This window comes from Acanthochromis polyacanthus, chromosome 10 (genome assembly GCF_021347895.1).
Source record: "Acanthochromis polyacanthus isolate Apoly-LR-REF ecotype Palm Island chromosome 10, KAUST_Apoly_ChrSc, whole genome shotgun sequence".
Taxonomy (NCBI): Eukaryota; Metazoa; Chordata; class Actinopteri; family Pomacentridae; genus Acanthochromis; species Acanthochromis polyacanthus.
Genome location: NC_067122.1, coordinates 2,490,822 through 2,514,794, shown reverse-complemented (window position 1 = coordinate 2,514,794; position 23,973 = coordinate 2,490,822).

The following is a 23,973-nucleotide window of genomic DNA, read 5'->3' as shown; positions in this document are numbered from 1 at the left end:
TTTACCTCCATCTTGTCGGGTCATCCCGATTCGAGTGATTGTGGAATTATAAATGATAATTTATACTTTACATCCATGACTTGTAGCTCTGACCTGCATGAAGCCACACGGACTGATTAATTCAAATATCAACAACAGCATCACGATGTAAAGGTTAAACACTCAGTTTATAACAAGGTGAACACGTTAAATAAATATTAATGGACTTCATGTACTGTATAGAGCATCAAATTAGACTTAGATGGCTTTATTAATCCCTGAAGGGACATTAAGTAAACTTAAATTAATTAACAATCAGTTTTGATGACACCTAAAACCCCCCAGCGGATTTGGAAGGTCGGTTATTTATTTATAAAAAAAAAAAACTACGAACATTTCACAGTTTATCAGCCAGAAACTGTTAAAACAGAACGAACTGTCGGATTTTCAGCTTCCTGAAATGAATTTCTGTCAGGAAAATCAGTCAAATCTCAGCTTGGAATTTATATTTTATCAACATTACTTCAGTCTACAAGCCTTGGCTAAAAACAATCAGCCTGTTTGCATCCTAAAAAAAAAAAAAAAAAAAAGATCTGTACTTCACCAAGAAGCCCTGATTGATTCCCTGTAATCAATAATTACAAAATACAAGCTTGATCAATTAAAGAACGGTGAACGGAGGTTGTCAGAAAGTTGAAGCACGGTGAAATAAATGCCCAGAGATGATGTGTAGAGCAGACAGAAGACGATGTCTAATAATAATAATAGTTAATATTTATATTAATTAATAAAAGTAACTGAATAAAGCCGGCAGTGAGTGCAGTCAGTTAAAATATCATGCAGTCAGATTTTCCTCCCTAAACACACCAACGAGGGGTCACCAGATCATCTCCAGAAATCTAATAAAACTACAAGAAACAACACATTATCGTCTTAATTGCTTCAAAACATAATTAAATGTGCTCATTAGAAGGAAACGCTGCGAGTCTGCAGCTCCTCCGTCCTTTGAATCTACTACAGTTAATACAAAATGAATTATATCTGATAATAAATTACACTAATGGTTGTTAGTGGACCCATCAGTGAATAGAATAGAATAGAATAGAATAGAACAGAATAGAACAGAACAGAACATCCTTCATTAGTCCAACAAGGGGAAAGTTGCAGCGTCACAGCAGCAAAGTGAAGGCAAGAAAAGCAAGAAAACACACCTAAAAACTAAAGAGATGAGGAATACACACTGCTAATTTCTAATAAATTATTGTTTTCCTGCAAGTTTCTTGGGTTGCAAAGTTCAAAATCCAACATTTCTGAGCTTCACCTGCTGTTTCCTCGGAGGCAAAAACATCAAAATGTGTAGAAATCACAATTTTTAGTCGCTGCAGTTCAGTAGAAACAGAAGCCGTCTCATTAAACCTCAGTCTGAAAATTAAACTTTTAATTGTATTATCAGTTGTCGACAAAGAGCTATCTGTGAGTTCTAAAGCAGATTTATACATCAAAAAAGAAGAGAAAACATCTATTCTACAGTTTCTGTGCTGCTGCTCTTCAAAGTTTTGGTTTTTCAGGTTAAACTATCTCCCAAAATCTGAGAAACTGGCCTCAGAAATGAATATTTATCAGCACTCTATGACGCTTTCAGGAACATTTCCGGGATCAGAAACTGTGAAACCAAAGTGACCAAAAAATAAGATCTAAATATTAAAAAAGCTAGAAAAAAGTACATAGGACTCCACAGGTATCAGATTTAAAATGGTAGATGGTAATGAAAAATGATATTTACCAGGAGATTAAATTGCTTTCCCTTTTTCTGACTAACTATGCTTTTTGTGTGATTTGTCTGGTATGAATGTTTGTTGGGTGTTTTGTCATTTCATTTGTTGTTGGGATCGCTGAGTTCCTTTTTGCACAACAATTTCACCTTTTGGTACAATAAAGAAACCTTGAACCTTGAAAAACAGAAGAACACCAATCTAAGAATATCTGCATGAATGAATTTTATTTTGGACGACTGCGTTTATCTTCTCCAAGGTTTTTTTTGAGTCGACATTATTTGAGGGTTGAAGACATGAAAAGTTCAGGAATCTCGGGTAACGGCCGTTATTTCAATTTTAAATTAATTTTTGAACCGTCTTCTCAATAAATCAATTAGTTGTTTGGTATGAAACGCATTAACGCTGATGTTTTGTCCAAAGATCTTCAGTTTACTGTCAGAGGAGGAAAGAAATCAGAAAATATTCACATGAAGGAGCTGAAACCACAGAATTTAGACAGAGTTTTACTAGAATAGTAATCTAATAATTGATTAATCCACTAACTGCTGCAGGTGTGTTTAGTTTAGCCATTATTTTATAAGTTAATTAAGAACATGTTTAATGCTGGTCTAGCTTCTGTAAAGTGCAGATGTAGTGATATAAAGTAAACAGTACTGGATGTGGTAATAATAATAATAATAATAATAATAATAATATTTACTCACGTGGAGCTGTTGTCTGGTGAGGATTCGTGTTTTCCCAGAGAAAACTGAGGTTTAAAAATGAAAATAAATCAGTGTAATGAAGTTTATTGTTTGTTAAATGAAGGATTTTATGAGATATTGTGTTTTTTCTCTCTCCTGTGAGGTTTTTAACGCGCTGTGTGTAATTTTGCTAGCCTGAGCAAAGAAACATAGAAGCGGGAGGATTTCATAAGATAACCACCTCCACACAGAATGAGGAATAACTAAAATATAAAATGAAAATAAAGAAACAACATTTAAAAACTCTACAGATATCTTCAGGTATTTTGGATCACAAACTATATAAATTGTACAAAAGCTATAGTGTGTAGAAAACACATATTAATAAAATAATGATAAAATATGAGATTACTTCGTTTCTTGTAAGTTTTTCAAAGAATTAATCCGACATTTCGTTTCTAAGTTTGTCTTTTAAAACTACAGATGTCAGAAGAAACAAAAACACTTCCTTTCTTTGAACTAAATATGATAATTAATAAAATATAAAAAGCTGGAGTCTGTATTTGGACATGAGTTTCATTAACTGGTTTAGCAAATCATTCGTGTGTGAACTTAACTGCAACCAGAGTCCTGGGTTTGCATAAGCAGCGTTCATTTTTCATGAATTTGTCGTGTTCCTCAAGTTATATTTGATGTAACAGCCGGAGAAGTCTTACATGGACTCATTAAACACATCTAAAGTTGCTGTTATTTAAAGTTTTACGAGGGCACATGATTAAAAAACTCCAAATGATCCTTCTGGGTGGCGGGACGAGTCGCTGCTTGTCTGTAACTTCATGCAATCCGATAAAAGACAGAAATCTGAAAATGACTCGCATTAGGTGAATCCAAATAACAATTATTCCTGCAGACATCCAGTGTGTCTCTTTACCTCGGGCTCATTCACGCTTCTGTTTTAGGAGGAATTTAGCATTTTACTGGAGCAGCCTTTGGTCTCTGAGTTTCAGTCTGCTCCCTGTGATGTGATTTTCCAGGTAGAACAACAGAAGTCAGCCAGCCTGAGCTCCACATTCCCTCTAATGAAGCAGCGATAATCCTAATCTGGCTTCTCTGGCGGCTCCTCTGACCTCGTGTCACACGGATCACTTTCACATCTACTTTTCTGATGCAAACGGGATGAAACACCTGAACCGGCGTGACGGCAGAACATTTTAAATCCTTACGTTCACGCTGGGCCTTTCAGCTGCATTCTGCCGTCTCTGCAGGCATCGATTCCACCGACAGCCGTGTTTCTGTCCAACAGGTAAGAAGCTGCTGGTTGGCTGAAGGCCGGCCACGCACAGGAATAATTAACCGGTCTGTGCACGGCTGCATGTCGCACATTAGAACAGCAGAGCGCCGTGAGGAACCCGGTTCGTGGGAACAGAACATGTCGGGCCATCCTTCAGGGTTTTGCTGCTGCCTAATTAGCGTTTACAGAGCCTCCAGCTGAAGGAGAGCTTTAACTCGTTCTCAGCCGACGACAAAGAGAGGAAGTAAATATTCCTGGATGTGAAGCCGCTCGTCTCTGGAGGAGAGCCGGCAGCTGCAGAGCTTCCTGACAAAGAAAACACGCTGCTGTCTGGAGGAGACGCTCATCATCTCACTGTCTTAGAATGTTGGAGTGTTATATCCAGTCCTATAATAGCAGTGGATGGAAGAAGGACTTCCTGCTTTATAGGATGAGAGTAAACGCATTTAAACCCAACGGTCCAATATGTATCTCAGTTCTGGAGTCACGGTAGAACAAAAGAAAACTAAGTGCATCAACTTTGTAGCTAATTTTCTAAATATTAAAAGACTCAGTGTCTAAATTAACATTCATGATTTATGTTGAATAGTGTGAAAATGCTGCTGTTTGTTAATTAACTAAATAAAATTAACCGGAGGGCAGAAACACTCGCTGTGGAAGTAAAAATATGTTAACAGATTCAGCGACTAACTGGGAATAATTCTGACTCTGAGGCGTTCCGTTACCCTCTGAAATGTTTCTCACTTTGTCTTTATTGGTCTTGTTTGTCCATTTCTTTTTATCGCTTTGTCATTTTTGGGCAGAATTTTTGTCTCTTTTTTGTTTTATTCTTCATTTTGTGTCTCGTGTTTTTGTCATTTTATGTTTCCTTTTTGTCTGACTTGTGTTTTTTGTCGGATTTTTGTCATTTTGTGGTTTGCTTTATTCATTGTTTTTCATCTCGCTTGTGTCGTTTGTCCATTTTTGTCACTTTTTTCTCTTTTTGTTTTGTTTCATGTTGTTTGTCTCGTTTTTGTCATTTTGGTTTTTTGTCTCGTTGCGTTGTCTATTTTTTTGATGCTTTGTTTCTTGCTTCTGTCATTTTTTGTCTCATTTGTGTCATTTGTCCAGTTTTTGTCTCTATTTTGTGTTGTTTATCTCATTTTTGTCATTTTGTGTATGATTTTTGTGCGATTGTTGTCTTGTTCTTTTGTCTTTTTTGTCTGACTTTTGTGGTTTTGATCCTAAAGTTATTCCTCTATGGGTCAGTTTCAGATGATTAAATTTTGTGTTCCTTTGTAGACATTGAATTTATTTTGCTTCATAAATTTCAGGTTGTTCATGATGTTTAGTACAAAGATAATTCCTTAAATATGAACATTTTTGCACTAAAACAAATGAACCATGAGGAGTTTCTAGATCATTCTGCGGTGGTTTTACTGGTCTGGTCCACTGGAGATCAAACTGGACTGGATGTGGAACCTGGACTAAGATCAATTGGATTCCTCTAGTATATGGCTTTAAAAGTATTTAATTGGTAATAAGTTGGCTAAAACACCAAGCCTCAAGTGTCTAATCAACAGAGGATCAATAACTATTGTATTCTAATAACAGTTGATTTATTTGTTCATTAACAGGTTTGATTTTTAGAAAATACTGTTTCATGTTCCTGTTCATGAAGATAAAACAATCAAAATAATTATCCTGAATTCCCTCCTTTACCCAGGTGTAAAGTGTGTTTCCTCTTCTGTTCCGATAAAACGACTCTTTGTGAAAAAACTACAATCGTGCACAGAGAACACGCTGTTCTCTGTTTGACATGCATCTTTTTTTTCCAACCACGCGAACACACTCCACATAATTTCCTACATTTCTCTCCACTATTCAGCCTGACAGATTTGGGTTCTTCGCAAACTCTGAGATCTCTTCCCGGAGTTTAAAAATAAAGTTTTTCAACTTTCAACAATTCTTGGCCAGAAGAAGACGAGCTCGTAACGACGGAGCCTCTGGTGGATTGAGCAGGGATGAAGAGGTTAAATAGATTTTCGGCGTTGAGCTTCCTGGAATACATTTCAGATTCACAAACACTTTCTGGCTCGGAACACAAGCCGAGGCTCTCACCACCAACCACACGTTGGCAGCTCTGCAGAAACTGGCCGCGGCCAAAAACACTGAATATTCCTGATCTGCGTCCTGCAGAGCGTCTGCAGGCTGCTGCCCACAGACTCCACCAGAACCATTACAAGACAAACACCAGGCAGCGGGAGATCTTATCGACATCCCAGAGACACAATAAGGCCGAGGCCGGAGGTCAGGGAGGCTATCGGGTCAGAATCAGTAACCCATCACACACTGTTGATTGATGCCAGACAGAAACCTGAACGCCTCTCCGTGACCGGGCCAGCAAACGCCTCATCAGAGAGAAGCCCACACAGCAGCACCTCCTCTATCTCCATCTGAATGATACACCAGGATGGAGGTTAGAAGACATGAGGGCCGACATCTGATTGGTCCTTTTCTCGAATAAGCGATGTGAAAAAGAGACGGGGAGAGAAAAGCGTCAAGACCTCACTGTGGTTTCCTTGGAGTCATAGGAGTCTTGGTGGCCTCTCTCACCAGTCTCTTTCTCCTTCAGAGGACTCATAGGAGTCTTGGTGGCCTCCCTCACTAGTCTCTTTCTCCTTCAGAGGACTCATAGGAGTCTTGGTGGCCTCTCTCACCAGTCTCTTTCTCCTTCAGAGGACTCATAGGAGTCTTGGTGGCCTCCCTCACTAGTCTCTTTCTCCTTCAGAGGACTCATAGGAGTCTTGGTGGCCTCTCTCACCAGTCTCTTTCTCCTTCAGAGGACTCATAGGAGTCTTGGTGGCCTCCCTCACTAGTCTCTTTCTCCTTCAGAGGACTCATAGGAGTCTTGGTGGCCTCTCTCACTAGTCTCTTTCTCCTTCAGAGGACTCATAGGAGTCTTGGTGGCCTCCCTCACTAGTCTCTTTCTCCTTCAGAGGACTCATAGGAGTCTTGGTGGCCTCCCTCAGTCTCTTTCTCCTTCAGAGGACTCATAGGAGTCTTGGTGGCCTCCCTCACTAGTCTCTTTCTCCTTCAGAGGACTCATAGGAGTCTTGGTGGCCTCTCTCACCAGTCTCTTTCTCCTTCAGAGGACTCATAGGAGTCTTGGTGGCCTCCCTCACTAGTCTCTTTCTCCTTCAGAGGACTCATAGGAGTCTTGGTGGCCTCTCTCACCAGTCTCTTTCTCCTTCAGAGGACTCATAGGAGTCTTGGTGGCCTCCCTCACTAGTCTCTTTCTCCTTCAGAGGACTCATAGGAGTCTTGGTGGCCTCCCTCACTAGTCTCTTTCTCCTTCAGAGGACTCATAGGAGTCTTGGTGGCCTCTCTCACTAGTCTCTTTCTCCTTCAGAGGACTCATAGGAGTCTTGGTGGCCTCCCTCACTAGTCTCTTTCTCCTTCAGAGGACTCATAGGAGTCTTGGTGGCCTCTCTCACCAGTCTCTTTCTCCTTCAGAGGACTCATAGGAGTCTTGGTGGCCTCCCTCAGTCTCTTTCTCCTTCAGAGGACTCATAGGTGTCTTGGTGGCCTCCCTCACTAGCCAGCAAATGCCTCAGAGAGAAACCCACACAGCAACACCTCCTGTATCTTCATCTGAATGTGCTTGTTGATATGAGGATGAAGGTTAGAATTGTTGAGTGCTGACATCTGATTGGTCCTTTTCTTTTATAAGTGATGTGAAAAGGAGACGAGGAGAAAGACCGACAGTGGAGAGAAAAGCGTCAAGGCCTCGCTGTGATTTCCTTTCTCTGCTGCAGAGGAGGAGCAGCTTCTCATTGCCGTGGAGGATGGAGAGAGAAACGATGTCTGATCCCGTCCATGACTGAGGAGAAAAAGGAGCTGATGAACACTAGAAATATCTATAAAACCCGTTCTGGCCTGATAATAAGGTGACGTTTCTCTGTAGAATTGCTCTCATGTTTCAATAGCTGATGTTAACATCTGGCTGTGTTTGGTACCAGAGCAGCACGGTTGTTTACAGACACATGATTCAGTACTGTAATCAGTTCCTGTTGCTCAACTAACGGTCCTCTGAGGAACTTGAACCCATCAGAGACTAGAGAGAGACCACCAAGACACCTTATGGTTTCGATACAACATAAATAAATGTGGTTTGATCTGGTTTATATGCAGTATAAATGTGGTTTTAATGTGGTTTCTGGATTTAGATCCAGTATAAATGTGGTTCTACTGTGGTTTCTGGGTTTAGATACAACATAAATGTGGTTTGATGTGGTTTATACACAGTATAAATGTGGTTTTAATGTGGTTTCTGTGCTTTCCAGTGTTAGTACAGGTTGTATTTTTCATGCTTTCTGGGTTTAGATCCAGTTTAAATGCAGTTTTAATGTGGTTTCTGGGGTTTTTTTAAGTAGTACAGGTTGTGTTTTCCATGCTTTCTGGGTTTAGATCCAGTTTAAATGCAGTTTTAATGTGGTTTCTGGGTTTTTTTTAAGTAGTACAGGTTGTATTTTTCATGCTTTCTGGGTTTAGATCCAGTTTAAATGCAGTTTTAATGTGGTTTCTGGGTTTTTTTTAAGTAGTACAGTTTGTGTTTTCCATGCTTTCTGGGTTTAGATCCAGTTTAAATGCGGTTTTGATGTGGTTTCTGGGTTTTTAAGTAGTGCAGGTTGTGTTTTCCATGATTTCTGGGTTTACTGTGTGTAGATGAGGTCTGTCTGTCATCTGATAAAATAAAAGCCTGAGAGTCTCGGCTCCTCTTTGAACCAGACTCGTGCACTCTCCTCGCCTTCAGACATCTGTGTGAACGACCGTTTTCACGCCGCTGTCGAGTTTATCGGGACGTTTTAACGTCGGCGTTGGGAAAAAGAGCCTCTCAGCAGATCTGGCAGCTGCAGACTGAGAGGCTTTATTTGCGATAAGGGGGAGTTGTGGTCTTATTAAAACAGTTTGAGACTCTGAGAGCTGCCGGAGTGATGAAGCACCGCAGGAAGAGGAACCAGAGAGGTCACAACACCTCCTCCAGAATATTTAATTGGTATTTTTTCTCCTCTCTGCCTCACGCCTGATATTTAAGACAGAAAACACTCCGCATTGCTGACGGCTGCACTGAGCTCTGAGTCTTTGAGCTTTCAATACTGCTTACTGCTGTTTCTCAAAGCGCTGCCAGAGACAAAAACAGAAAAGTCACAGAAATCTGAGAAAAGCTGCACTCAAAACTCTTCAAATCAGTGTTATTAAATTAGACACCAAAAGGACGCCCCAAACTGTTCGCTGATCGATGGATTCCAACCAGAGAGAACAGAAACTGATATAAAATAATAAATCAGAAAACATTTAATGGTTCCAGGTTTAATCATGCTTAGATTAAATGTTTTTCTCAGTTTTTTTTATCATTTCAAAATGCGACAGATTCATTTAAAAAAGGCAGATTAAACAATTAAAGAAGGCAATTACATTATTTATTTAAAAAATATTATTAATAAAAACAAAAATACTACAGACTGTCTAACAATCTGATGTTTGACGGATATAAATGACAGAATTATTTAATACGAACATTTTTCACATATAAAACAGAACACTGAATAATTATTGCTCCTATTAATAAGAATTGAAATAATAAAACGAGAAAGCAAACAAAGAGACGAGTGAAGGAGGCCACCAAGATCAGTCATTTTTCCATATTGGTATTTTGCAGATATTTGCTATTATTTGCCATTAAATATTTAAATTAAAGATTTAAAAAGGGTAAACAGTTTATTAAAACAGTACTTTATTCCCCGTCTTGTGAAATTACAGACAATATCTTGAAAAATCACAAAGAATATTAATTTGCATGATAACGATAATAACTAAATAAATAAATAGACCAAAACTGTTATTAATGTCCACATCCAAAATCCATATTTTAAAAATAGCCAGTTATTGTTCGATGTTTTCTTCTTTTTTGAGTCTGGTTGCCCATGCAAAATGAAATGCGATTAATATAGACTAAAAATGAATTATATTTAATCGGGATTAATCAGAATTAATCTGATTAAAAACTTGAATTTTCTGACAGCACTAACCAAATGATTTTTATTAATAAATGTTGTCAAAATGTTTTATATTTATGTGATATGACGGTCAGCTATTATTCAAGTCAGACACTATGATGTTCTGGACCTTTGCTTTATAAATTATCTCTGACTGGACCTCTTTGAATTTTAGTTAAACATCCCTGCTATAATGCATCATTAAAGTTAGAAGTGGAAGCTGAAAATGTCTGCAGCCCTTCTTACATGGTAAATGCTTCCTGTTATTCATGCATGTGCATATCTGCATGCGTGTTTCTGTTGGTAAGCGAAGTTCGACCAGCCAGCTGCCAGTCACGGCAACAAAGATCTGATGGGAAGAAAGAACGCAGCGAGCAGGAAGTTGGTTTCTCTGAGGTCGGATTCGCTTTCGTCCAAACGCAGCGAGTCGCTTTGACGTAATGAGGACACGAAAACATCTCGTTAGGAACTGCCAGCTCTGATTAAACTTCATTAGCTCTCTGTTTCTCTGCTAAAATTCCTCCGCTTTATTCTGGCTCGTCCATCCACGTTCCTCTGCTGGTTGCGTCTTTCAGCTTCAATTAGGTGTTTGTTAATGTAATTTCTAAAAATCCTGTCATATTCTTTTAGCATAAATTACCATAAATATTCATCAGGCATATGTGTATAACGTGCCGTTGACATTTAACTGAACTTTGTTGTGAATTTTATCCACGTTAGTCGACATATTGCACATTTCATTTTAATTCTTTGTAAATCACACATGATCAGTATTTCCTGCGGTCAAATTTAAAATCTTTACATTTATTTAATGATGTCTGGTCTTTTTCGTCTACTTCTGCGGCACTAGAAGAAGCCTTTTAGAAGACTATTCTTTGCTCTTTAACTAAATTTACTCTTCTTTGTACGTGTTCTTTTCCATTTGGATCCATATTCCCGTCTCTACAGAGTTGAAGTCAGATCTCTATCCACCTACTCCTTGAGCCTCACACCTAAACTAATACCTTTTTTCGACCTTCTTGTTCATATTTGTATTTCTTGGGATCAGCAGAGGAGTTTTTTTCAGTTAAACCTGCTGAAATGCAGGTTCAAAAGGTTAAACGCAATAAATTTTAAAAAATTGGCCGCTGTCCGAATGATTCTCTAAGGCCAAAAGCGAACAGCTCCTCTGTAAAATAATTAAAGCGGTATATTATAAAGAGTAAAACTTGCATTCGCTTCTGAAACACTCCTGTAGGCAGGAAGCTAAAGTTCAGCAGCATCACGGTGTCGTGTCACAGCGAGGAAACGCTGTAATTACCGCCGTTTTTATTAGTTATATGAGATGAGAGGCTGCTGTGACCTCTGTGTGGGAGTCACCTGGCCCGGCCCTCCCTCCTGCACCAATCAGAGGAGGGGGAGAACACGGCATCACAGCGGTTGGCGTGAGTAACCTCTGGGTTGGCGTGGGCCGGGCGGGTCAGACTGTAGAGGCAGTAGGAGGACGGTTACATGAGCTGATTGGTAGGAGGGAGTTGTGTAACGCTCCTCTGTTAGCTGGAAGCTTCCTCACAGCGGAGGGAGATGATGGATGATCAGGACGACAGTAATGATGCTGCTGATCGGTTATAATGGTCAGTGTGATTATAATAATGGTAATAATGTTAATAATGACAGTGACAGTGATGAAGAGGACAGCGATCAAGACAAGAAGAGATACAGACGACTGTCGAGAAAGTAAAACCTGGAGAGAAAAATCTGAATCGACTGAAATCAGCCCATCAATTAACCCTTTAAGCTTCAGTCAATTCCAGCCGTTTTCAGTACAAAAAAATCGCTAATATTCTATTTTTAAATAAAAAAATTACGAAAAATACGGGGAATATTGGACGCGCATCGGGAGGTGCATTTCCTTGAAAACGACCGATTCGGGGATTTTATACCGACTTCAGGACATGTTTTGGACAAAATAGTTTACTGGCTTGTGTCATCTGATGTAAAAGGTTGGATTATGGCCGTTTTTTGTGGAATCTTTTTTTTGTGTGTAATAATAAACCCGGAAATGTGAGTCGCGCTGTGTGCTTTGAAGCCGTGTATAGAGAACGGATGGATGAATATTTGTTTTTGTCGGACAAATGTGTTTTTCTCACCCGCTGTGGTAATCGCATCTGAAAGTGGTTTATACCGGCGGATTCATGAGAATCTAAGCTTTCCATCGGCGTATAGTGTTTGTATAATCGCGTTTGCACCCGTCGGACATTCTTGAAATTCCTATGCAAATTAGTAGGTGTACCACCGGCGGTACACTGAAGCTTAAAGGGTTAATCAAACTAGAAAAGCACTCAGAAAGTGCAGTCCTTCTCCAAGGCTGCCCATTCCCCCATATGGCACATGTCAGAAATGCATTTTTAATATTTTTCCATTCATTCTGAACAGATTTAAGTGATTTTGGTCTATTTTTGAGTCATTTTGGGAAGACTTTTGTCATTTCTCACAACTTTTGTGTAATTTTGGACAAATTGTCTGCACTTTTCGATCATTTTCAAGTCATTTATGGATGATTTTTACAGCATCTTGGACAAATTTAGTGTCATTCTGAAAATTTTCATCGTTTTAGACAATTTCTGAAAAATCATTTGTAATTCTAGATCCTTTTCGAGTTGTTTTGGATCATTTTTGAAGCATCTTGGATAACAAGAAAAGCCCTCAGAGTGCAGTACCCATTCCCCAAGCATACCCATTCCCCAGTATGGCACTGTCAGAAATGTAGCATTTATTTATTAGTCATAGAAAATCAAATCACGGCGCCAAAGAATGTGGCCATTCAGTTTTAAGTCATTTTTAAGAATTTTCTATTCATTCTGAACAGATTTAAGTAATTTTGGTGCATTTTTGAGTCACTCTGGGAAGATTTTTATCATTTCTGACAACTTTTCTGAACAAATTTTCAAGTCATTTATGTAAAAAAAACAACAACAAAGAAACAGTGCTCTGATTTAAATCCTCAGTCAACTTTAACATCTATTTAGAGGGGTGTGTTGCCAGATTACAGGTAGCAAAGTGAAAAACCAAAAACAATCAGAGGAGAAAGCCGCCTGAAATGAGCTAACTGTGTCAGAATGATAGACTAAAGTTCAGTGAAGGTTTGATAAGTTAGATGGAACGTTTCCCAGCAGCTCTGCTAAGTTCAGAGCTGTGAATAAGTGGAGGTCCGTTTCTCCTAAAAATAACCGATTAATCCTGGCAGGCTGCTGATGAACTTTTCCTGTTCACCCAGAGGCTGCAGCCACAGTTTCCCCCTAAACATACAATAACATTTCAGATAGTTCCATCATCCATCTATTCTATATTTATTATTTATCCCGTAGAGAGTCGTCGGGGAGCTGGAGCTCGTCCCAGTGTACACCTGGACAGGTTGGCAGTCCATCACAGGGACTGCATTCTCAATATTCATGAAGAAACTGAACCGCCACAACTTTCCACACTGCAACAGACTCACTTTACATGAATAACAATGTTAAGGGACCACAGAAAACATGGATTAAAAGCCCAGAGAAAAGACAAAATCTGCAGACAACAAGGAGCAGAGCAGCAGAGATGATTCAAGATCAGAATTCCCAGTAAGTCCAGAAAAGTTTACAGGAACCAGCTGCTAACAATTTAATCTGGTTAAATTACAAACCTCAAAGTGTGTGACTGGCTCATCATCATCCATTCAAAAATAAAAGTCTAATTATTTTAAAATAGCAGTTGTTTTTAAATATTTACACTTTAAAACTGTATGAGACTGCTAACAACTCAGGTAATAACAGGCATTTTCCATTACAGCAACTAGAATAAACACTGGAGCCACGATAACCACAAGCAAGTTAATTGAATATATGATGAAAACACATTTATAGTAGATACCATTGCTAATGTCCTAATCCCTACTTTACAATCAACCGGATTCCAACAAGCCTCAGAAAAACAACCCATGAATTTAACACACGAGCAAACCAGAAGAAATGACGAACAACAAACAAATTCATGTCAGCATTATTTAGAAAACACATTTTAAACAACACAGGTTAAGACAAAATACTTTCCAGCAAAGAAATAAGACAAACTGCACAAACCTTGCTTGTTTTTAAATATTATCATCACCCTACATTATTAAACATTATACCAAATCACCTACATTAAATAATAAGGTCAAGATCCAATAAGACAGGGCTGTACGCTTAGCTTTTTCATTAGGAGCACAGGTGCTCCTAAATGAAAAAATTTAGGAGCACAGAAAAAAATTTAGGAGCACTATGAATTTTCACGATGAATCGCACAATTTTATTATTAACATTCACACAACAAGCCAAGCAGTAGGCTCAGTTATTTAACACAGAGAACATCCCTGTCGCCTGGCACGCTTGGCTGAGTTCATCCAGCGGTCCACTGCAGGACTTGGATCAAAGTCCTCAAGACATGGCCCCTCCAAGCTGATCCTCATGAGGTCTTCAGTGGTCAAATAAATGGATGCAGTTCTAACAGTGACATTGCACAAACAAAGCTTCTCCCACAAAATAGATTATCATCCCTCACCAGTGTCACATACATCAGCTTCATTGGTCCTCAGGACTTTGTGAACTAATAAACCAATGTATTTTTTTTTACAGATGGGCATCTATACTACATCCGTCACAAGGAAACACCAAAGCCCATGTTTAGTGTGTGTGTGTGTGTGTATTTTGTAAATAGTTTGCAAAGAATTATGTTTGATTTTGTTCTCATAAAAGGCGGTGTACATATGTATGTGTATTTGTAATTAGTTTGTAAAGAATTATTGATTTTGTTCTCACAAAAGAAAACAAAACTTTCACCAATATGGCTTCCTTTCATTTGGAGTGTGATTGGTCTACTGACTTCTTTCTTTTGTCATATTTTCCATCATCACTCAGATGGCATTGTGTTACATTTTTCCAGTTTCCAAGCAAAAAACTTGGTGGAAGCCACCATGTACACAAGACCTTATACAACAGCAGCAGAGGAGCAGATGTTGTAGCTGAGAAAGTTTGGAGGTTGTGACTTCTTGCATCCCCAAAATAATAGGGGAGTCATATTTTGTTAAGTGGCCCAACAAATTCTGACTCCAGATTTTATTTCATATCATACAATCTGCACAGTTAACTCAACCTGCATATTTCTGTTAAAGTCCTTGTTTTGAATCTGCCATACTGTGATCATTTAGCCCCTTATGTATTATTCTGTTCTTATAGACTGTAATTTACTAGTTTTTTAAAAAAAACAAAAAAAAAAACTTGTGATTTGGTGTTTTAGCTGTTGTAGCAAATAATTTCCCAGGTGTGGGATTAAAGACTTTCAATTCTATTATATTGTTAACTGGCCCAATAAAAATAACAACAATTACAAATGACTTTATACTTAAGAACTATACTTATATTAAATACTTTATACATAAATACCAGACATATTTTGAGGCCATATCTTGCATTCTTAGGGGAGTCTGATTATAGGTGCAGAATGCATAGATTGTGTTAACTGATGACAATTTTAGTTCAGTTATTACTTTATGGTATTTAAACTGTTTTACATGCTTAATTTAGTGTCATTTGCATTATTATAATTTAGACAGACAGTATTTGGTTATTTTAAGTTAATGTGTTCATAAAAGCTAAAGACAAAAATAGGAGCCTGTCGCTTTAAGAAAGTGCGGCGATCTGTGTGATGCTCGGTACTGTGGGGGGGAGACGGCCTGAGAGTCGAGAGGAGCTCACGGTTTTCTGACCATGTCATGTTGTAGCGTGCTGATGTGAAAAAAAGTTGTTCAAGAAGAAGGTGTAGGCTATGACTTTTCGTTTGATCCACTTTGTGTGGATTTATTTTAGGAGCAAATGCAAATGATAGGGTTGACATCTGTACTAGCACGCGTGCTCCCTTTTTATTTTTCTACTCGCACCGATCTATTTTTAGGCGCATATGCGAGTGAAACGCTCGCACTGTACAGCCCTGTAAGACACTATAATATTTACCTAAAATAAATATGAAGGTTAAGACCCTACAATATAATTTAATATAATATTTACCTTAATTAAGTCCCTACAACATACTACAATTAAATTAAGATAATTATTAAACTATTGTGTATCATAGAATTTCAGGTTTTAAAAAACCCAGGTATTTTATATACACACCACAAATTTACCCGGCTAACTAACATGTATTAAGGTTAAGACCCTACAACTTTAACCTGTATGAATACAATAATAAGTACTATGTCAATTAGAATTTGCCCTAAAAAGTTGAAATTTAAATTACAGTAATATACATGAAATACAATTGCCTTATTTTATTTAATAATATTTAAACTGAAGTGAATTATTAACAAAACCACTATATTAGACATTATATATATATATATATATATATATATATATATATATATATATATAAGCTGCTGACCTACATGTTAAGACCTTATACTGAGCTGTAAGAAACAAACTCACAGTAGCAGGTTCTGGAGCAGGTTCAGGTTCTCCAGTTCTGGTTGGGGGTCTCCGGTTCAGGTTCAGGGTCTCCAGTTCTGGTTGGGGGTCTCCGGTTCAAGTTATGTCTCCGGTTCAAGTTCGTGGCCTGGTTTGGGGCGGTGGGCTCTCGGCTTCTTCTTCCTTCCTCTGTGTGGAAGGATCCAGTTCAATCCGGTTTGAGCCGGTAAATCCGCGATTAGCTAGGCTAGTTAGCTAGACGAGCTAACAGTTTCTCTGCGTCCGTTTCTGTTTAACCTCTCACGGTCTTCTCTCTCGGCTTTAAATTAGTGTAAAGTCGTATAGAGTTCTAGTTTATCCACAATTATATATTTTAAACAGAATTTTACACGGCAAAAACTCGACTTACAAAACTCCTGTTCTCCGTTTATCTCTCTCTTTCTTCCGAACTGACTCAAAATTAGCGCCGCCAGCTCAGCCCGACTCACAGTCAATTACAGCGCAGAGAAATTGACATGCGCAGCAGCGGTGCCATATGGGAAATGTAGTATCACACAATTACGTATTTAAGGAAAACTATTCTACAGAACCCACAACCCAGACAGTTTAAATTATAGTTAATTTCTGAAAATAACACAAATTTACCAGGCTAACTAATGTATTAAGGTAAAGACCTACAACTTTATAAATCATACACACATTTAATAAAGACAAATAGCTTTTTGACACTGACAATAACTTTGTTATTCAGATTCATTACAATATGATCAGAGACATAAGTTTGTGTGCTGTCTTTAATAATTTTAATTAGAACAGGGTAGATTACACCAGTTTTCCTCATAATTCAACATCCTTTTGCTGCTTTTTAACAATCAGCTGAGCAAATTTATTCCTTTCAAAGTGCATAAATACACCAAAAACCTTGAAAATAGTCAAATAAAATAAAAAGAAAATCTAAAAAAACAGCTTTTCTAACTGATCTGTCAGATATCCAAACTGTCAGATCTATTTTATCACTTCAATTTAATTTTGATCTTGCTAAATGATTTCAGAACTAAATAAACAGACGAGAAATGTTCTGTATTTTATGATCTGTAGCCTGAATACTGCTGAAACCATCAAACACAACAATAAAACCTAAATCTGTCCAGTTCAGCTCAAATTAAATCATATTGTTGACTTCTGAACCAATCAGGTGTTATATCAGGTGGGGGTCCTGCATTTCCCATCATATCCATCTGGAACAAACCTGTCGTTGGACACGTTTGAAAAGATGTTTTAACATAAAACTCCTCCATAGAGATGCTCTGATGGAAGCTGTTTAATGCTGAGTCCCAGTCAGAGGCTTTTGCTTGATGATACAGCAGCACAGTGCACACAAAAGCACAATAAATGTATTGAAATCAATCTAAAGCAGCTTGTTTTTTTCCACAGTAAACAACCCACAACTATTCTTCTATGCTGTTGTAATTGGAGTCAGTGCTGCATTCGCTTACATTAGCTGTTCTTAACATCATAACAGAGTAAACAAACTAAAAGAAGAAGCTCTTATCAGTTCCACTCTGTGTAGTTTTGCAGTAAAACTGGTGTATTATAATAAATCATGTTATGAATGAACAGCAGAGATCTCAGCGTGAACACGGAGCAGCAGCGTTACAGTAAAACAGGACAATAATGACATTTCAGGGAGCTTTTGGTCATCAGTGGAGGCCTGATGTTAAAATGTTCTTTTAGGAGCTGCTGCAGGAGTTCCTTCTCCTTCATCCAGGTTTTCTCAGATGTAAGTCACTTTGGTTAAAGACGTCTTCTAAATGGAGATGTAGAATTATCTGAAAATGCGAGAGGAACTATCAGCCATTTTATTGGAGATTTACCCTCTTCTTATGTTCTAAATAAACCAACAAGTGGACAAGCAGGTCAAAGGTGATCAGGAAACAAACTTCTCCTCCTCCTTCTTCTCCTCTTCCTCCTTCTTCTTTTCCTCCTTCTTCTCCTTCCTTATCTTTTTCTTCTTCTTCTTCTTTTTCTTCTCCTCCTTCTACTTGTCCTTCGAATTGTTCTCCTTCTTCTTCTTTTCCGCCTTCTCCTTTCTTATCTTCTTCTCTTCCTTCTTCTTCTCCTCCTACTTCTTGCTGGGTAGTATTATTATTAACATTGAGATCTAGTAGATTTCTTCCAACATTCAGCAGCTGCACTGGACCAACTGAATGTCTTTGAGTTGGATCAACATAATTTGTTGCTTCAACTTGTTTCTAAGGTTTGGGTTCAGATTAATTAACTAGCAGAACATTTCTCCTGATCTAATGAAGTGAATGTGGTTGATAACTTCTTAGGATGAGCTTAATTAAATGATGAGTTAAATGATTTCCTGTGATTGAAACGTTGCTTTAACTGAAGGTTCTGAGGGTTGGTTGTTCTTCCAGTGAACCTCAGAGACTAGAGATGAGCCTCATTCTGTCTAAATGAATCTAATAAATGTTAATCTGTTCAATGTCAGGCCAAAACTACAATATTTATTCATGTTCATTGTAGAAATATTGAACTCGGCAGCCAGCTTCCTGTTCTGACTGATTCTGGATCAGCTGAAGTGGCTCCGGCTCCATCTGGCTGAAGCTTCTCTCCACTCTTGGACGTGATTCTCCTTCTTTGTCTGATTCCCTGTTCAGTGTTTTCTACCTTCATCAGCTCTCAAATCTCACATGGAACCTCAAATATCTTCTCCAGCAGAGTCCTCTGGTTTACTGAAGGTAGAGCTCAGATGTTCAGGTGATCTAAAATATAGAAAGTTGTGATTCTTCTTCTTCTTCTCCTTCATCCCCTCCTTCTTCCCCTTCTCCTTCTCCTCCTCCTCTTCCTCTTCCTCCTCCTTCTTCTCCTTCATCTCTTCCTTCTTCGTCTTCTCCTTCTTCTTCCTCTTGTTTTCTTCCACCTCCTTCTTCGCCTCCTCCTTCTTCTCCTTCATCTCCTGCTTCTTCTTCCTCTTGTTTTCCTCCTACTTCGTTTTCTCCTTCTACTTTTCCTCCTCCTCTTCCTTCTTTTCCTTCATCTCCCTCTTCTCCTTGTTCTTCCTCTTGTTATCCTTCTTCTTCTTCTTCTTGTTTTCCTCCTCCTCCTCCTCATGGATGTTTCACATTAGTTTTGGAGAATGAACCAAGTGTCCGTTATCTGAGCTTCATCAGGCCTCTTCTTGTTGATATATTTTTGTTGTTTGTTTGTTTTTTTGGACCAAACTTTTTTTTTCTGATGAAGAAGACATCAGGAAGTTTTCCTTCCCTGCAGCGGTTCCTTGTTGTTCCTGCGTCCCGGTGGTCCTCCTGCCAGCAGTCGTCATCCTGTGTTGCGTTATTCAGAACCTCGGGGATCATCTGAGTGTTGAGCAGCCCCGGGCTCCACATGTCAGCCGGGTTCTCCAGGATCCGACACCGTGACCTCCTCTGGTCCTCCTCAGCCTCGTCCTTCCACATTAACATCCCGATGCTATCGTTTAACACCATTATTTATTATTTATTATTGGCCTAGCTTCGGTTTCACCCCAAAACCAAACAAACAAACAAAAAAACAAAAACTCTGCAAACAAACTACTTTCTCTGTTGGATGTGCTTCTATTGCAGCATAAACAAGAAGAAAATCTATTTCACAACCTGTACTGAAGGCCGAGTAACTCTGCTGCACATTCTGACCACATTTTACTTCTCATTTAACATAAACTCCAAAAAACATGCAGTTAAATCTGTTCTCAGGGAAACACAGAGCATGTTTTTACAATCCAGGCTTAAGAAAAACAAAAAGCTTCTTATTAGAAAGATCAAAAATAACAAAAAAATCATTTAGAAATGTTTTACAAATTGATTTTGGTCGCTTTTATCCTGTTTTCTGCGTGTATTTAGTTGGTTAGTTATGCTTTTATTATAATTAAAAAAGCATATAAATTGACTCTTATTGCAAAAATAAATCTGTTTTTCTTACGTGTAGAACACAAAAACTGACTTATTTTTCTAAGCTGGAAAAAGAAAAGTTATCAACCAGACTTTATTGATGTAAAACTTTTCATACAAATTAAATAAAATGTTCTACAGATTTGTTTGTTTTTAAAATATACATTTATGTTTTTATTTCAAACTAAAAGAAGGAGCATAAAAACTGATAGTTTTTTTTTAAATAAATCAGTTTTTTAGAACATGTAGAACATTTCTGAAACATGATTTATTTTTTCTAAGTTGGAAAATGAACGTGTCAATCAGATTGAACATATAAAAAACTTATTAAAACTTTACACACAAATGAAACAAAACTTTTTACCGATGAAAGGAATAAAATATAATAAAACAAAACAAACAACATCAAGCAAATAAATACATCCTAAATATCCCAAATAACACAAATTTAAAACAATAAATAAACAGAAAATATTATTAGAATATAGAAGGATTGGGGAAAGGGAAAAATAGAACTCAAAATTTATTAAAAAATTAATAGGAATTAATCAACAGTGCAATGAATCAACACATTATGTAAATGATTGAGTAAATAAGAAAATCAATAAATAAAACTATTTTTGAGGAGAGACATAAACAAACAAAATCAATCAAATCAGTTCTGTTAGACCTTTAAAAAATGACTAAAAGTGATTTCCTGATCATCAGAACAGCTGAAACCTGCAGCTCTGTTCTGGATGTGAATCTGTTTGCTGTGAAAACTTTTAAATACTCCATAAAACCTTTTTTTTTCTGCTGAGAGAAATCAGAGCTTCATGTTCTTCTCGGCTGTAACCTCCAGATGCAGGTTATTCTCCAGGTTTTCCTCCAGCGAGCAGCAGATTTTCTGACACCGTCCAACATCTCCTGGAGCTTCTGTCATCTCGCCTTCTCCAGGTCTGATGGAAGCTTCAGGATGTTGTGACAGCAGAGACTCAGAGATGTCAGAGACGGATCAGAGAGGCTTCAGACTCAAACAGCTGGCTGTCAGACGACGTCTCACATGCTGAACATCTGACTGACATCTTCTGGAAGATACCGGCTGATTACTGGGATTTATTACCGGGATTTAATACCAGGTCTTATTCCAGGTGTATCTTGCTAAATGAAGTATATCTGGTTATACTTTAGATAATTGGTTGATCTTAAATGGATTCAGGAACTAAAGACATTAAAAAAAAACAGTGAAATGTGGATCACAAGCTGCAGTAGTTTCTTTTGAGGCAGAGTGGAGATGTGGAAGATGCTGAGGGTGTTAAAGATGTTGAAGATGCTGAGGGTGTTAAAGATGTTGAAGATGATGAAGATGATGAAGGTGTTGAAGATGATGAAGATGCTGAAGATGTTGAAGATGAAGGTGTTGAAGATGATGAAGGTGTTGAAGATGATGAAGGTGTTGAAGATGATGAAGGTGTTGAAGATGATGAAGATGCTGAAGATGATGAAGATGCTGAAGATGTTGAAGATGTTGAAGATGTAAAAGATGTTGAAGATGCTGAGGGGGTGGAAGATGTTGAAGATGTTGAAGATGCTGAAGATGTTGATGATGATGAAGATGCTGAAGATGCTGAAGATGATGAAGGTGTTGAAGATGCTGAAGATGATGAAGATGATGAAGATGCTGAAGATGTTGAAGATGATGAAGATGATGAAGATGATGAAGGTGTTGAAGATGTTGAAGATGATGAAGATGATGAAGATGACGAAGGTGTTGAAGATGTTGAAGATGATGAAGATGATGAAGATGCTGAAGATGTAAAAGATGTTGAAGATGCTGAGGGGGTGGAAGATGTTGAAGATGTTGAAGATGCTGAAGATGTTGATGATACTGAGGGTGTTGAAGGTGTTCAAGATGGGAAAGATGTTAAAGATGTCGAAGATGTTGAAGATGTTGAAGATGCTGAGGGTGTTAAAGATGTTGAAGATTCTGAAGATGTCAACACATTGAAGATGTCGAAGGTGTAAAAGATATTGAAGGTGTTGAAGATGCTGAGGGTGGTGAAGGTGTTCAAGATGGGAAAGATGTTGAAGAAGTTGAAGAAGTTGTTGAAGCTTTCAGAGGCGTTGTTTTCCTTGACTCCGTCTGTGATAGACCTTGGGGGTTTCTGGACTACCAAATAGTAACAGCTCCACCGAGTTCTCTTTGGCGGACGAGTTGTTGAGTCAATTCTGAGCGAACTTCCTTGTCAAAGTCTGTCCAGGTATACTCTGGCCTGGGCCACTTTATATCCTGGGGCTTAAAATAGAACAGAATATGTTCTTCCAGTCTAAAATTCATCCCACGTTATATGAAATTACATCAATCAAATGAATTTGATCTTAATTTAAGCACAAGCCAATGAAATTACATAAAATATTTTAGACAAAATATACTATGATTCCTGATGTAATGGTTTATTTATGGAGCACAGATGAAGCATAATTTAATCTTAGCTCAATACTAAAGTAGTATAAACAGATATTGTTCTGAAATCCAGGACTGTTTGTCATCAGAATCACAAAAAAAAAAAAAAAAAAAAACAACATCTTGAAGCTCAGGGAGGAGGAGGAGCTTCATCAGAGGAAGAAGAACTACACCTGGACCTGAGAGGACCACTGACCTTCTGGATTTAATGGAAAACTGACTCTGTGTGTGTGTGTGTGTGTGTGTGTGTGTGTGTGTGTGTGTGTGTGTGTGTGTGTGTGTGTGTGTGTGTGTGTGTGTGTGTGTGTGTGTGTGTGTGTGTGTGCGTGTGTGTGTGTGCCTCAGGAAGGACTCCTGGTTTCTATTGATGATGCATTATTGATCCACCTCATCATCAATAATTCATTTTCTGCTGAGACTGCAGGCTGAGCTGTGACTGAATATTTTTCTACATTTTTAACTTTCCTCCTCAGTTAGCCGCCCGTTTATTCATAAATACATAAAATGCATAACAATGTCCCGTGCATGTACATGGTGTCCATGCATGGCCGGAAATACATCAGATACTGACATTCAGTGAAATATCTGGGCAGGATTTAAAGACTTTCGTGTATTTTTAGACCTGAGAATTTGACTATTTTCACCCTAAATCGTCATCGTCTTAGCTGCAAAAACCATTATAAGGGTTCAATATCTCCATAAATTAAACTTCTTCAGACATGAAAATTGGCGAGAGCTGAGAGAGAATGATCAGAGAAATTATTAGTCCTTGAAAATGAAATGAATGCAAAAGGTTCGAACTTTGATGGTACTTTGATCACATTCTTCTGATGTTAGAGTCCCAAAAGTTGGTGAAATGTTGGCCAAAGACTGTATTTTAGTAGCAATGTGGATAGATATACACTTACAGGAACTTTATGGAGACAAAAAACCAGCCTGATTTGAAAATTTTGCACTTTTTTCTGGTTTCAGTGGCTGTTAATTCATCATTGCACATTTTGACAATTTTAAACAATTTTTTGAGTGATTTTGGACATTTTAAAACCACTGTTAAAGAGAATTGGAGTTATTGTGAAGAATTTTAAGCCATTTTAGACGCATTTCAAGTCATTTATGACAATTATGAAATATTTTGGTTTAATTATGAGAAATTTTAAACTCTAAAAACTGGAACCCTGTCTGGTCAAACTTTAACACAGTCAGATTCTTCTGATGTTAGAGCCTCCACAGTGGGGGAAATGTCGACCAAAGACTGGATTTTAGTAGAAACGTGGATAGATATACACTTACAGGAACTTGAGACATAATACCCCCAACGTCCAGTTGGTTTCTCCTGAAGCTCCTACAATATCCTCATCCTGCAGATGTTTT